The sequence below is a fragment of the Pinus tabuliformis genome, chromosome 5_2, assembly GCF_031772625.1.
Source record: "Pinus tabuliformis cultivar Carrire ecotype Pingquan chromosome 5_2, CPIR1, whole genome shotgun sequence".
In the NCBI taxonomy this organism is placed as follows: domain Eukaryota; kingdom Viridiplantae; phylum Streptophyta; class Pinopsida; order Pinales; family Pinaceae; genus Pinus; species Pinus tabuliformis.
Genome location: NC_142306.1, coordinates 180,565,933 through 180,578,594, shown reverse-complemented (window position 1 = coordinate 180,578,594; position 12,662 = coordinate 180,565,933).

The following is a 12,662-nucleotide window of genomic DNA, read 5'->3' as shown; positions in this document are numbered from 1 at the left end:
CTCTCTCTCTCTCTCTCTCTCTCCAACTCTATTATTATATCCCTCCATCTCTCCTCTCTCCTTCTCTCCCCCATTGTCTCTATCTCTCCTTCTTTGTCTCTTTATCTCACCCCAAAAAATACACTCTCTCTCTTCATCTCTCCCTTGTCACTCCCTCACTCTTTCTCATATTCCCACTTTCTTTGTCATTCTTCTTCCTTCCCTCTGTCCCCCCTCCAACACCATATCCCTATCCCTCCATTTCTCCTCCTCTCTCCCTCTCTCTCTACCCTCCAATCCTAACACTATCTCCCTCCCTCTCTCCTTCTCTCTCTTCCCCCTCCATCTTTGTGTGTCCCTCTCCTTCTATTAGCCTTCTCTACCTCTCTCACTCCTCTCCCTCTCTCTTTCTTCATTCCTCCTCTCCCCTCTCCTTCAGTTTATCTCCATCTCTTCCTTGTCACTCACCTTGTCTCTCCACATCTATCACTGTCCTTTTTCTTCCCTCCCATATATAGTTAGAATCAGTATATATCATGATATATTAATATATATTATAATATAGCAAATTTAATATTGTATTAATCCAAATTTACTAAATTTAATAATATTAATATGAATATTAGATTTTTTTAATAATAATAATAATAATAATAATAATTTAATATTAATATTATGGTTAACAATGCTTTTTGCATGGTATTAATAATAATTTGGCCCATGGTATTTGGCCCATAGGCTTCACCTAAATAAAACCTCTTTTTTGAGTGTTAGTAAGTATAAAGAGGTTTATGGAGTAAATATAAAATGAAGTTTTATTTTTTTACCATACCTCTTGTCTATTTATATTTTTATTTATTTATCATATCTCTTTTATTTACCATTGTATTTGGCCCATAGGTTTGGTATATAATTAGATGTTGATTTCTAATCCTATTTGATATATTTTTGTTTATTTACCATACCTCTAGTTTATTTATATTTTTATTTATTTACCATACCTCTGGTTTATTTATATTTTTTATTTATGTTATGTTTACGTTTACGTGTTTAGGCTTTTACGTGAGATCTACCCACATACTGGGTTGTAGATCAGCTCTTATAAATTTTATAAGTTTAAAACTAATTTATATGTTTATTAAATATAATACCATGAGTATAAGCTAATACACGGAAACCCTCTCCTCAGTGTGAATAATTTTTTTATGATTGTGCATGAAACTAGGACTAATGATAAAATTAAAGGCTAAGTGTATCACCTAACTACCAATTGATCTCGAGGTTGGTCATATCACCGGCCCTTTATGTGTTATAATGACACACACTAAGTTTGGAAATATGGTGATTGATGTGGTTGTTTTTCTATACTGTCTATGTAGATTGTGATACTTTGGTTTTTTGGATCATATGCTATACATGCCAACAATGGTGACCTCCTTTATCACTCCGCTATCACCCAATCTTGTTTCCTCATTCACTCTTTGTGGTTTCTATGTTGTGACATGTTCACTTACATTTTAATCACAAAATTAGCAACAAATAACTTCCTCTCTACACCAAGGCCTAGACTAATGAAAATCCTCTGCCAATTATTAATGCAAGGATCATATGAACGCACTCTTAATCCTTGATAGAGAGTCCTTCATTTTTCTCCAAGAGTGCATAACACACTCTTAAATCATATTTCCCCTTCTTTGCTCTGAATTATTCCTATGAAGAGCCAATTCTTCCTTTGAGTGCACTCCTTCAACTCAAAGGATTGCACACTCCTTGAGCGCATGAGTGCACCCCGAAGACCTGAAGATTAACCCCTTTAGCCTTTAGCAATGTGCCATGTGCCCTCCTTAGCCCTTTGAGTTCATGAGCACACCATGAATCCCTGAAGCCCCAATATTTGTCCTTTGATAATGTACCATGAAGCCTTCTTTGCCTTCTAGAGTGCATGAGCACACCCTAGAGCCCTGAAGCCTCTCCCTTTAGCCTTCATCTTTGTGCCATGTGCCCTCCTTATTTCCATTGAGAATACAGAGCACTTGGGAAGCCTGAAGCCTAATATTTTTTTCCCTCATGCATACGCCCTACATCCTCCCTTGAGTGTCTCCCTCTATTGAGCACATGAGCACATCAAAAAGCCTTGAATTTTTCTATTTATCTCTTCAACCTTTCAAAGTGTGGCCTTGCGCCCAAAATATTTTCTTTCTCCTTCCAAGCGCATTGTTAAGGGATGAACAAAAATATGCATGAAACATGTTCTAACAGGAAATTCTCACGCTAATGGATACATGTCCTGAGTGATTGCAAATACAACTATTTGAAGAACAACATGCAAGCATGCTTGAAGAAGATTGGGCAAAGAAGGAAGACAAAGGAAGGATCGAAGAACAAAGAGCACATTGAATTCTTGATGATCAAAGCATCCTGAAGACTCCATAAGATCAAAGAACCTTCATAGGGTGAAGACATCAATGAACAAAAGCTACATTCAGAACAAAGACATGAGTGGCAGCCATGTCACCTACTAAAGAAAGTCCACTTCATTAGTCACTATGAATCCTAGTCATCAAATATAGTGACTTGTCATGTATCATCACATGATGATGTGGATTTTATGGTGTAATGATGTAATCATTGTAAATACAAATAAGTGGAAGTCCAAGAGTCATGTACAGACAAAAGAGCCATAGAAGTCCAAAATACATGTAATACCAATATTCATATGTAATTCCAAAATTAATTTGGAAGTCCAAAGGTTGTAGAAGTCTAAAGGTCATTAGGAGTTGGAAATTCAAGAGTCTTGAGGATGTGAAAGGTCATGTGTTAAGTTATAAAAGGATCCTCATTACTCATGCAAAAAAAAATTAACCTTGAATTCTCTGCCAAGGCATTAGAAAGATAGAGTTAGTACTTTTTAGAGAAAGTAGTGGTTGTAATGCTCCACTATTTAGGCTAGTGATTTTCATTGTACTTGTGCATTTTGGAACTCTTTCTTAATATCTGAAGCCTTTTGGCCAACACATTTTCATACATGGATTGTGGATGTTTTAAGACCACTCTTTGAATGTTTATGACTCATGTTCACTTTCACATGTGTTGAAGTAATTGAACTATTTTGGTGATTTGGGTGCTTAACTTATTCGAAATGTGTCAAAATGTTATGCAACCAGTTCACAAAACAATAGAAAAGATAGATCAATGACTTAAAAATTATCCACTTCAAGGGGGAAACCTCCTTTACATCACATAAATGAACAATTCTTAGATGATACAAATAACAATACCTCCTTTGTATATATAGGAGACTAAGGGTTCACAATATAATTAGAGCCTACATAACAATAATAATGTAAGGGAAAAACAATAATAATAGTGGGATTCTATGGGTCACACCAATAACAATATGGGGACGATAAGGGCACAAAAATAACAATAAGGGGGATACACTACTATTATAGGAACCTAACATGCCCCTCTCGTTCAAAAAAGTGTTTTCCTCAATGCTTGACTAGTTATGGATGCTTCTGTATAAAATTATCATCCTCCCATGTGGAATATTTTGCAGGTAAGTTCTCCCACTTAATGAGATACTCTCAAATTTATCTATTCCGTGGATGTCGGGTTATTGTTTCTGTGACTGCGTCATGCTCAAATATGATTTTCCTTCTTCGTCCAGTTTTGGAATAACTATTTGAACTTAAACCTTGTCACTGATAACCTACTTTAAACATGAAACATGGAAAATTGGTTGTACTCGGGAAGATGTAGGCAACTCCAATTTGTATGCCATAGTACCAATATTTTGCAACACTTTGTAAGGACCATAGTACTTGGGTGACAATTTATTATCCTTCTTAGCTTGCTTGAGATAATGTCTTTTGTAAGGTTTTAGCCATAAAAATACCCATTCACCTACATCAAAAATATATTCACTACGATGTTGATCTACATGTTGTATCATTCAATTTTGCGCTAGAGCGAGGTTATCCTTTAAGAGTTGGAGAAATTTTTGTTGATGATCGACGTGATCTTCCACTACTTGAACCTTACAATTGTCTCTTAAAGATGATGTGATGGATAGTGGATGATATCCATAAAGTGTCATAAATGTGGTCATCTTTTATGCAGTATGGAAGGAAGTATTATACCACAATTCTACTAGAGGTAACCACTTGGACCATTGTGTTTGTTTATCAGTTACAAAGCAATGAAGATATCCTTCCAAACATTTGTTCACTATCCCAGTTTTCTCATTAGTTTGAGTATGATAAGATGAGCTATGAGCTAATTGACCACCAAGACAAAAATAATTCACCCCAAAAATTTCCATTGAAAATGGGATCTTTGTCACTTACTATAATCTTCGGATTTCCATGAAGCTTTTGAATTGTTTCCATAAATGCAGTAGCAACTGTATTGGCTTTAAAAGGATGAGATAATGCAAAAAGATATTCATACTTGGTAAGTCTATCAACTACTACCATGATGACACTCTTTCCTGCAGATTTGGGCAACTCTGTGATAAAATCCATTGAGACCCCCTCCCAATACTGACGTGGAATGGCTACATGTTGTAACAGACCTGAATTTTTAATTATATCAACTTTATTTTGTTGGAAAACGAAACATTTTGCCACAAACCTCTGAATATTATATTTAAGGCGATCCCAAAAAAATTTCTTCTTGACCCTATGGTAAGTTTTTAAAAATATTGAGTGTCCTCCTAAGGGAGAGGTGTGCAATTCCAAAAAATTCTCTTGTTTGAGTTAAGAATACTTAAAAAGATATAAGGGATATTTGTACCATAATGAATCATTTTTCCGGCTAATTGTATCAAATGTATTGGGATCTTTCTACAACTTTTGAATGAGTGAGCACACCTCTTCATCATTCTTCCATTCATTCCTTGCTTCAGTTATCTACTCAGGTTGGATAATCGAAATGGCAGAAAGAAATGCTTCCATGTCCTCATCCCTTCTTGAGAGTGCATCTGCAACAAAATTTTGCTTCCCCTTTTTGTATATGATTTCAAAGTCATAACCCAAGATCTTTGTCACCCATTTTTGCTGCTCTTAAGAAGACAATATTTGTTACACAAATTATTTAAGACTATCATAATATGATTTTACCTTGAAGTGTGTTCCCATTAGGCAATGTCACCATTGCTTTATTGCATGTAGTATTTCCAACATTTCCTTCTCATAAATAGGTTTTTGTAAATACTTTCCTTAGATTGGATGAATTTCAAAAGAAATGGGTCTTCCTTCTTGCATTAAAACAACACTAATTCCATTTCCTAAGGCATCACATTCCATAATAAAACCTTTTTTTATATCTTGTGTAGCTAAGACTGATGCTTAGCACAATTTCTATTTAAGATATTCAAAGGCCTTCTTTTCTTCTGGAGTCCAAGAAAATGCATATTTCTTCAGTAATGATTTTAGAGGTGTCACTATTCTCCCATAATCCTTAACAAACTTGCAATAATACTTTGTCAACTTGAGAATTCCTCGAAGATGCTCTATGGTTGTGGGGATTTTCCATTCCTTAATGGATTTAATTTTTTTACTGTCTACCTTAACACCCTAATGAGATACAATATGACCCATTCTTTGGAGGCTTTTGGATATAATTGTTTCTCCTCCAATAATTTCAGCAAACATCATTCTTATAAGATTGTTGTATATTAATATATCATCAAAAATGACTAACACAAATTTTTAAGGAAGGGTTTGAAAATGGAATTCATCAAACCTTAAAATGTGGAAGGTGCATTAGTAAGGCCAAAAGGCATGACCAAAAATTGATAATGACCCTCATGAGTTTTGAAATTTCTTTTGAGAATGTCTTCAATATTCATTCTAATTTGATGATATCCTAACTAAAGATCAATCTTGGTGAAGTAAATTGCTCCATGTAATTCATCCAACAATTCATCAATGACATGAATGGGAGACTTATCTTTAATAGTGAACTTGTTGAGCTCCCTATAATCTAGAAAATTACACCATGATCCATCCTTCTTGTGCACTAATACTGATAGAGCAAAGAAATAACTTTGACTAGGTTGAATTATACCAACCTCTAGCGTTTCTGCAACCATACGTTCAATTTCATTCTTTTGGGGATAAGGATATCTGTAAGGCCCGATGTTTATAGGTGTTGGATACCTATATCAATAGGTTTCATATTTCATGATTGGCAAGGGAAAGTCCAAATATGCTCTGCTTTGATATCACAAAGATCCCATATTTCCTAGAGAACAAGAGGTGTGTAAAGTGTTTCAAATGTTGATCACCTTATTTCAATTTTGGTGGATGATCCAACAGTTTAACCTGGATCATGCCATGTTTCAATTTTGAGTTATAGAATAGAGAAAGAAGTCTGTCCAAACTGCTTAATCTTGGCAGACAACTAGTTCATGTAGAGAAGAAAGGGTTCTCAACAGCTTAATCTGGGACCTTGGAAGAAATAAGGCTAGAAGTAGATAGAAAAAGCTAAAAAGAAAAAGCCAAAGAAAAGAAAAGGCAAGTAAGGGTCTGCAAGTCCAAGTGCACCCTCCAAGAAGAAATAAAAATGCTAGGCAAGTAGCTGGGTAAGTAGTTGGGGTTGCAGAAAGTTATACCTACCATTGCAGAGATGGTAACTGTGGGTATCAAAGCAAAGTCAATTAATTGACAAAGGTGTTCTTCTTCATCGATTTGCAGCTGCAAGCATGACTAATTTCCCTCATTCCCTTCCAATTTCATCTCTAGCATTCCCCATCAGCTAAGATTCATGAAAATGACTAAGTTTTCATGGTGGTTATTAATCTTTTAAAGCCACATTTCTTGTCTAAAAATCTTTTCATTTTGATCTACTCTCAAAACCAAGTTTGTTTCACATAAACTAAAATGGTTTCCCCCTCCACTCACCCTCTCATCCATATTAACTCTAATTCTACTATGTAAATCCCCTATATTACCTTTTCCCCTACTAGTATTAAACACCATGGTGTATAAATCCCAGCATTATCTACATATTCTCCTTTTGGCATTATAGCCAAGTAAATGGTCTAAGGGGACTTCAGTCCACCTGGGACTGTGGTCAACCTTGTCTTGGATGTGCTCTGACCTCTGGTTATGAGCAGAAATCCTGTCCCTCAACCCTCACCGTCTCTCTGCTGAAAACGCACAAAACCCCCGTTTTCCTATATAAACCCTTGAAAAAGCCCAAAAAACCCAAAAACTGCGAAAAAACCCACTTTCCTATAGTCCTCCGCCCAATCATTGAATTGAATATTTTATTGCGCTGGCGGGACCCCCCCCCCAAACATGCTCGACCAGTCGGAAGGCCCGCCAGCCGTCAGATCTTCGTCGCCCGGATCTAAAGGTGGGCGGTCATTTTCACTCCCCAACCTGCCGATCTTTAGCGTCCGGGGAAAGTGGTTTTGGCCATCCCGTACAGGGGACGCGTGGCAGGCGGTGGGGTTGTTCGGAGCCCCCCTCCCCGTTACCGCTTTTGCCCAAAGGTGGTGCGGGGAACCCGCTTACCGCCACCCCTAATACCACTCTCCTCCCACGTCATTTGCACGTCACCCTGACGTCACCTCGCCAGTGCCCGCCCCAGCGTCCCGTGGCCCTCCACGCGGACCCGCCACTGTACCCGCCTGCCACCGTGTCCTGCCACCCTGGCAAACACCTCAGCCGCCACGTCACCTCCGTATCTGGGCCCCGCCATGACGTCATGCTGACGTCATCGGCGGAAAAGCGCCAAATGCACACTTTTGCCAAATTTAACGATTTAGACGACTAAATGAGTTGTTTTCGCTCATTTTCATGCGAAAGAGAAACTAGCCGTTGCCAACAGCTGCTGCGAAACCTCTCACTCAGCCATCAAATTCGACAATTCGACCATTCAAAGTTCAGAATTCGACGGCACTAAGTCTCCACAACCCGGCCCGCGAGCTTCCAAGTCGATTTTCCAGGTATTTTGCCATTTCCTTCCACTTTGCCCATGAATTCCAATTCTCTATAGAATTCACCATTAAAGACTGGTAAATTCACTTAATTCAGCTCCACCTGATCACCTAAACCAAACCCAAGCAACCTGCCCCATCCCTAAGCCACAATTTGACATTGGAGCAATCAGTTCGCGGGTTAAAACTGCAAAATTGCCCCCGAGGTACTCGGCATTGTTCCCTTTTGCCAAGTACAGGCCACCTGCACTCTTCCTAAAGAATTATCACTGTCTCTGCAACGTCCCCTTAGGCAATCCACATCCCTGAGAATTTGCAGCAATTTACCAACTTGCTTACAATTTTACACTAGAAGAGGATATCACACTGTGTACAGTTTACCTGCTGCTTAAGTCTTTAAAGACTTATCAAACTATTACCTCTCCCTGCTCACATACAGATTATATCATGGCAGCCTCTGCATCCTCTTCCCTCAGTGTTACTCCACTAAATCAAACCAATAAGGAACTGGAGGCCTTGCCATTTATTGACAAGGATTGTCTCATTGATGACTTTGAGGGAGACAGGGACTTTTTGAAGACCTTCACTACACTGAGGGAAGACCATAAGGATGGACTTGGTACAGATGGAATATGGGAGTCAAACCTGCCCTATTACTGTCTCCCAGCTGTGAATGTTTTCCCTGAAATCATTCACTTATGTGCTCAAAACTATGATCTGGAGCACAGAGCTGTCAATACTCCATCAGGGAGGATCCTTTTTTATATAAATGCTGAGTCCATCAACAAGATGTTACAGTTTGATCAAACGGAGTTGCTAATCCCATTCTCCATGAGGTATTTGCTGGAAGCTGGTGACAAGATGACCAGTGAGGAGCTGCAAAAGGTCACCAGGAACTACATGAGAACTGAGTGCCAGCCTACAGGGCCACCCCCTTATCTGCATGAACATTTCAATGACTCAGGCAGGCTGCTACTGGACATGATAGCCTATGTGTTAGGTTACCAAAACAGTGAGCATGTGGATCAAGCCATGCTCGTATTGCTGTCTGCTTACAGCCCACGTCAACCCCCTGCCCGAAAGTATAACTTTGCTAAGTTCATAGCCAATAGGATTCATGATCAATTGAGCAAAATGGACAGACAGGGGGTCTTCAGATACTCAGCTTACATCTACCACCTGTTCATGTTTTATCATTCTGAAGCTTTCCCATGCTACATCAGAAGGCTGGATAATAAAGGAGAGAGGAGATCTGTCATCTTCTGGACCTCAGTCTATCATAAAATCACAAATTCACCCTATACCTACTGTGAATTTGTTGACCAGTTTGTGTACCCAGTCTCCTGCATGCTTATGAAGTCCCCTCCACCTAGAATATCTAATGAGATCAAGAAAGCTTTGCAGCTATCTAAGAAGTACAAAATAGGTGATTGGTACCTATATGAACACCATACTGTGTTCAGAGTATATGGCTGTGAGCTCTGTCCATACAGGCTACCCAAGTATGTTCCTATGAGATTATTTGCCTTGGAGTATTACAGGCAATTGATTCAGTCAGACCTTACCCATTTCCACAGCTCCAAGAAAAAGGCACACCTTAACTTCAAAAATGAGTTGGGCCCTTTCATCATGAACAAGAAGGAAGGATGGGAATCTGCAGACCTGATCCTCAAGGACAAATATAAATTGTCATACAGTTTTCGATGGGTCCCTTATGACCCTCAAGGTTTCATCACTGCTAGGAGAACTAAGTACAGACTCCTAGGGATTAAACACTGCCACTACCCACACATAGAAAAGTATGCCAACTTACAAGAATGGCAGCTGGACACTCTAGTTGAGAGCTTAACTGAAGAAGAAAGAATGCTTAAAAATATGAAAGAACTTGAGAAGACTATTGACCTGGACTATGTGCTCCAGGTACCTTTCAGACTGCCTCAATCAGTGGGAGAAGGGACCTCAGTTACCAGGACAGCGCCGCAGACACTCTCTACAGCAGCACCAGGCTTAGATAAAGGAAAAGGAAAAATGGATGCAGAGGATGAAGCAAAAAAGGAACAGTCAGAGCAACAGTCATAGCAAAAAGATCAGCAAACAGAACAACAAACAGAGCAGCAACAAGGACAAACTGTTCTGCCACAAACTGGGCTGCCAGAAACCCCCCTAATGCAAACACCGCCACCTCAAACTGAGCCATTAACTACCTCAGTTTTGCAGACCCCAGCACATGAAGAGAGGGGTACTAAAAGGCAAAGAGAAGAGTCCACTCCCCTCAGTGGATCCTCCCACCAGCCAGAAGCCAAAAGGCAAAGGGCAGATTCCCCAGAGGTGGAAGACATTACTGAAGATGTCTTGAACAACACAGCAAAGGACAGGGAGGGCAGCCAACATACAGGGACAAGCTCCTTTCAGCAGGAGCAGAATTTACAGCTTGGTTTGGAGGTGTCATCCTCTTCTCAGCAAAGCCAGAAGCTTAAAGGTGCTAAGGCTTCCTTCAAACAAATCAAGGCAGCAAATGAGTTATTGAGGGCTGAGGTTTACAAACAGTTTATAGATGCCACTCCAGCCCAGCAGGAAAGGTTGATGTCGGTCTACGACTTCAAAGAAGAAAAAATAATATTCAGCCATTTCAAACCCAAGGGGCCGCAGCCAATGACAACTGCAGATTTCATCAAAAAAAGGGTGGAGGTCCTGGCCAAAGACATACATCCTATGGACCAAATTGAACTCCACAAGCAGACTGGGGAGATGGTCTATGCCACTTTGGTAGAGAGGGCCACATTAGCTCATGAGCTGAAAGAATCTTTGAAGAACACAAACACTCAACTAGATTTTGAGAGGATGTCCTCTAAGGCCAAGGACAATAGGATAAAATCTCTTGAGGAGATTATTGTTGATCTAGGGCATGACCCTAGTGATCCAACCGGGGTAAAAGCCCTCATGAAGAAAAAGGATGATGATCTAAATGCCATGAAGAAGAGGTTGAAGCTGTTACCTACAGAACACCCTCAGACAGCTGAATTGCAAAAAGAAAAGAAAGTTAATGAACAACTTGACCTCTTATTACAGCAAGATCAAAGGATCCAAGAACTAGAGAAAGAGCTGGAAGGAGCATTACAAGACAAACAGGGAGAATCTACACTCCAAGCTCCTCCAACAGATTCCACAACAGCAACAACTTCTGGGGCAGCAGTGGCCCCCACAACAGAAGCAGCAGGTACAACAGTAGCTCCAGATGCCCACCCCAGTGTAGAAGAATTGACCAAAGCTGTCAAGGCAATGGAGCTACAGGCGGATGAAATAAAGAAAGCAAAAGAAAAACTGGCAGAGATAGATGCCAAATATGATCAATCAAAGATAACGGTAGCAGAACAGGGCAGACAGATTAAGGCTCAAAAAGATAAAATAAAGGCCCTGGAGAAGGAGCTCAATCTGGAAAATACTATGGCAGAAATCAAAAGAATCTTGTGGAATAAAATTACCCAAGCCATTATCAAACAGTGGAAATCCATTAAAACAATCCATGAGCATATGGATTTAATTGTACAAGCCCAGACAGATGTCCAGAGGGCCAAGACAGTGTTAGGAAACAGACCTGAGCAAGCTAGCCAATTGATAGAATTTTTGAACAGGCAAGACAAAGAGGAGCTGGCAGCCGTTGGAATCACCAACAGAACAGAGGCCATCCTCATGGCTAAAAAGGTGCTAACTCTCAGAGGTTATGTACAGACGGTAGAAAGAAAAAGTTATGAGATACAGACTGAAGTTGAAGATTATAAACTCAGAATGGGAATGCTACAAGCAAGAGGACTGCCTAGCCTGTTGAGCAGCACAGGAAAATTGATCAGCAGAGATCAATTTACAAACAGGATGGCCACTCACATTGAAAATCAAATCACTGCATCCAGCAGTACTTCTGAGGAAACAGTTCCTCCAACAGGACAGAGCTTGTACACTAAGCTCGAAGGCTCATTTTTTATTGAAAATGAGGTAAATCATTTATTTGAAACTCCTCCTAGTTTTTTCAGATATACAGAGCTTGATGAGACTCTAATTAAAATTCGGAGGCATCAAATGCCTAAGGAGGACTGGTGGCAGGCCATGCTCCAAATTCTGCCACGGTAGTTTCAAGACATTCGGCCACTGCCAGCTCAGGTCACCAGAAGACAAGTGTAAAAGGGTTAATGTTTGAAAAGCATCCAAAAGGTGATTCATTACTAACAATGACAGCTAGCCACATTTTGAACAGCACGTCTCCAACCGACTCCAATTGCCACCAAGTCAACAGTCTCTGACCATTTTTGACAGCTAAGGGACTAAAAGTTATTACAACATTTACTCTTTCAGCTGCTGCACTCCAGCAGTTGGTAGGACATTTATGGAGCATTTACTCTTCATTCAGATATTTTCCAAATGTAAATTTGTATATATACCCCCCTTAGTAACGCATAAGGGGTTGGAAAATTTTACTCTGAGGCATGTATACTCTGTATTTTCAGAAAAGTTTAATACAAAGAGCAATTTCAGCTCAGTGATTTCCTGGAACTCTGGTGTCTTGTTGATAATCTAAGAGTTGTTGCAGAAACCTTGCGTTGTCTGGTGGAATGATATGTCTTCTTTAAACTCTGTTTCGTTTCCCTATGTTATTTCGTTTTCATATTTTCGTCATATCTAGCAATAAAGAAAAAGAATAGTTCAGGACATGTTTCTTAACACCCTGTGCTCAATCTTA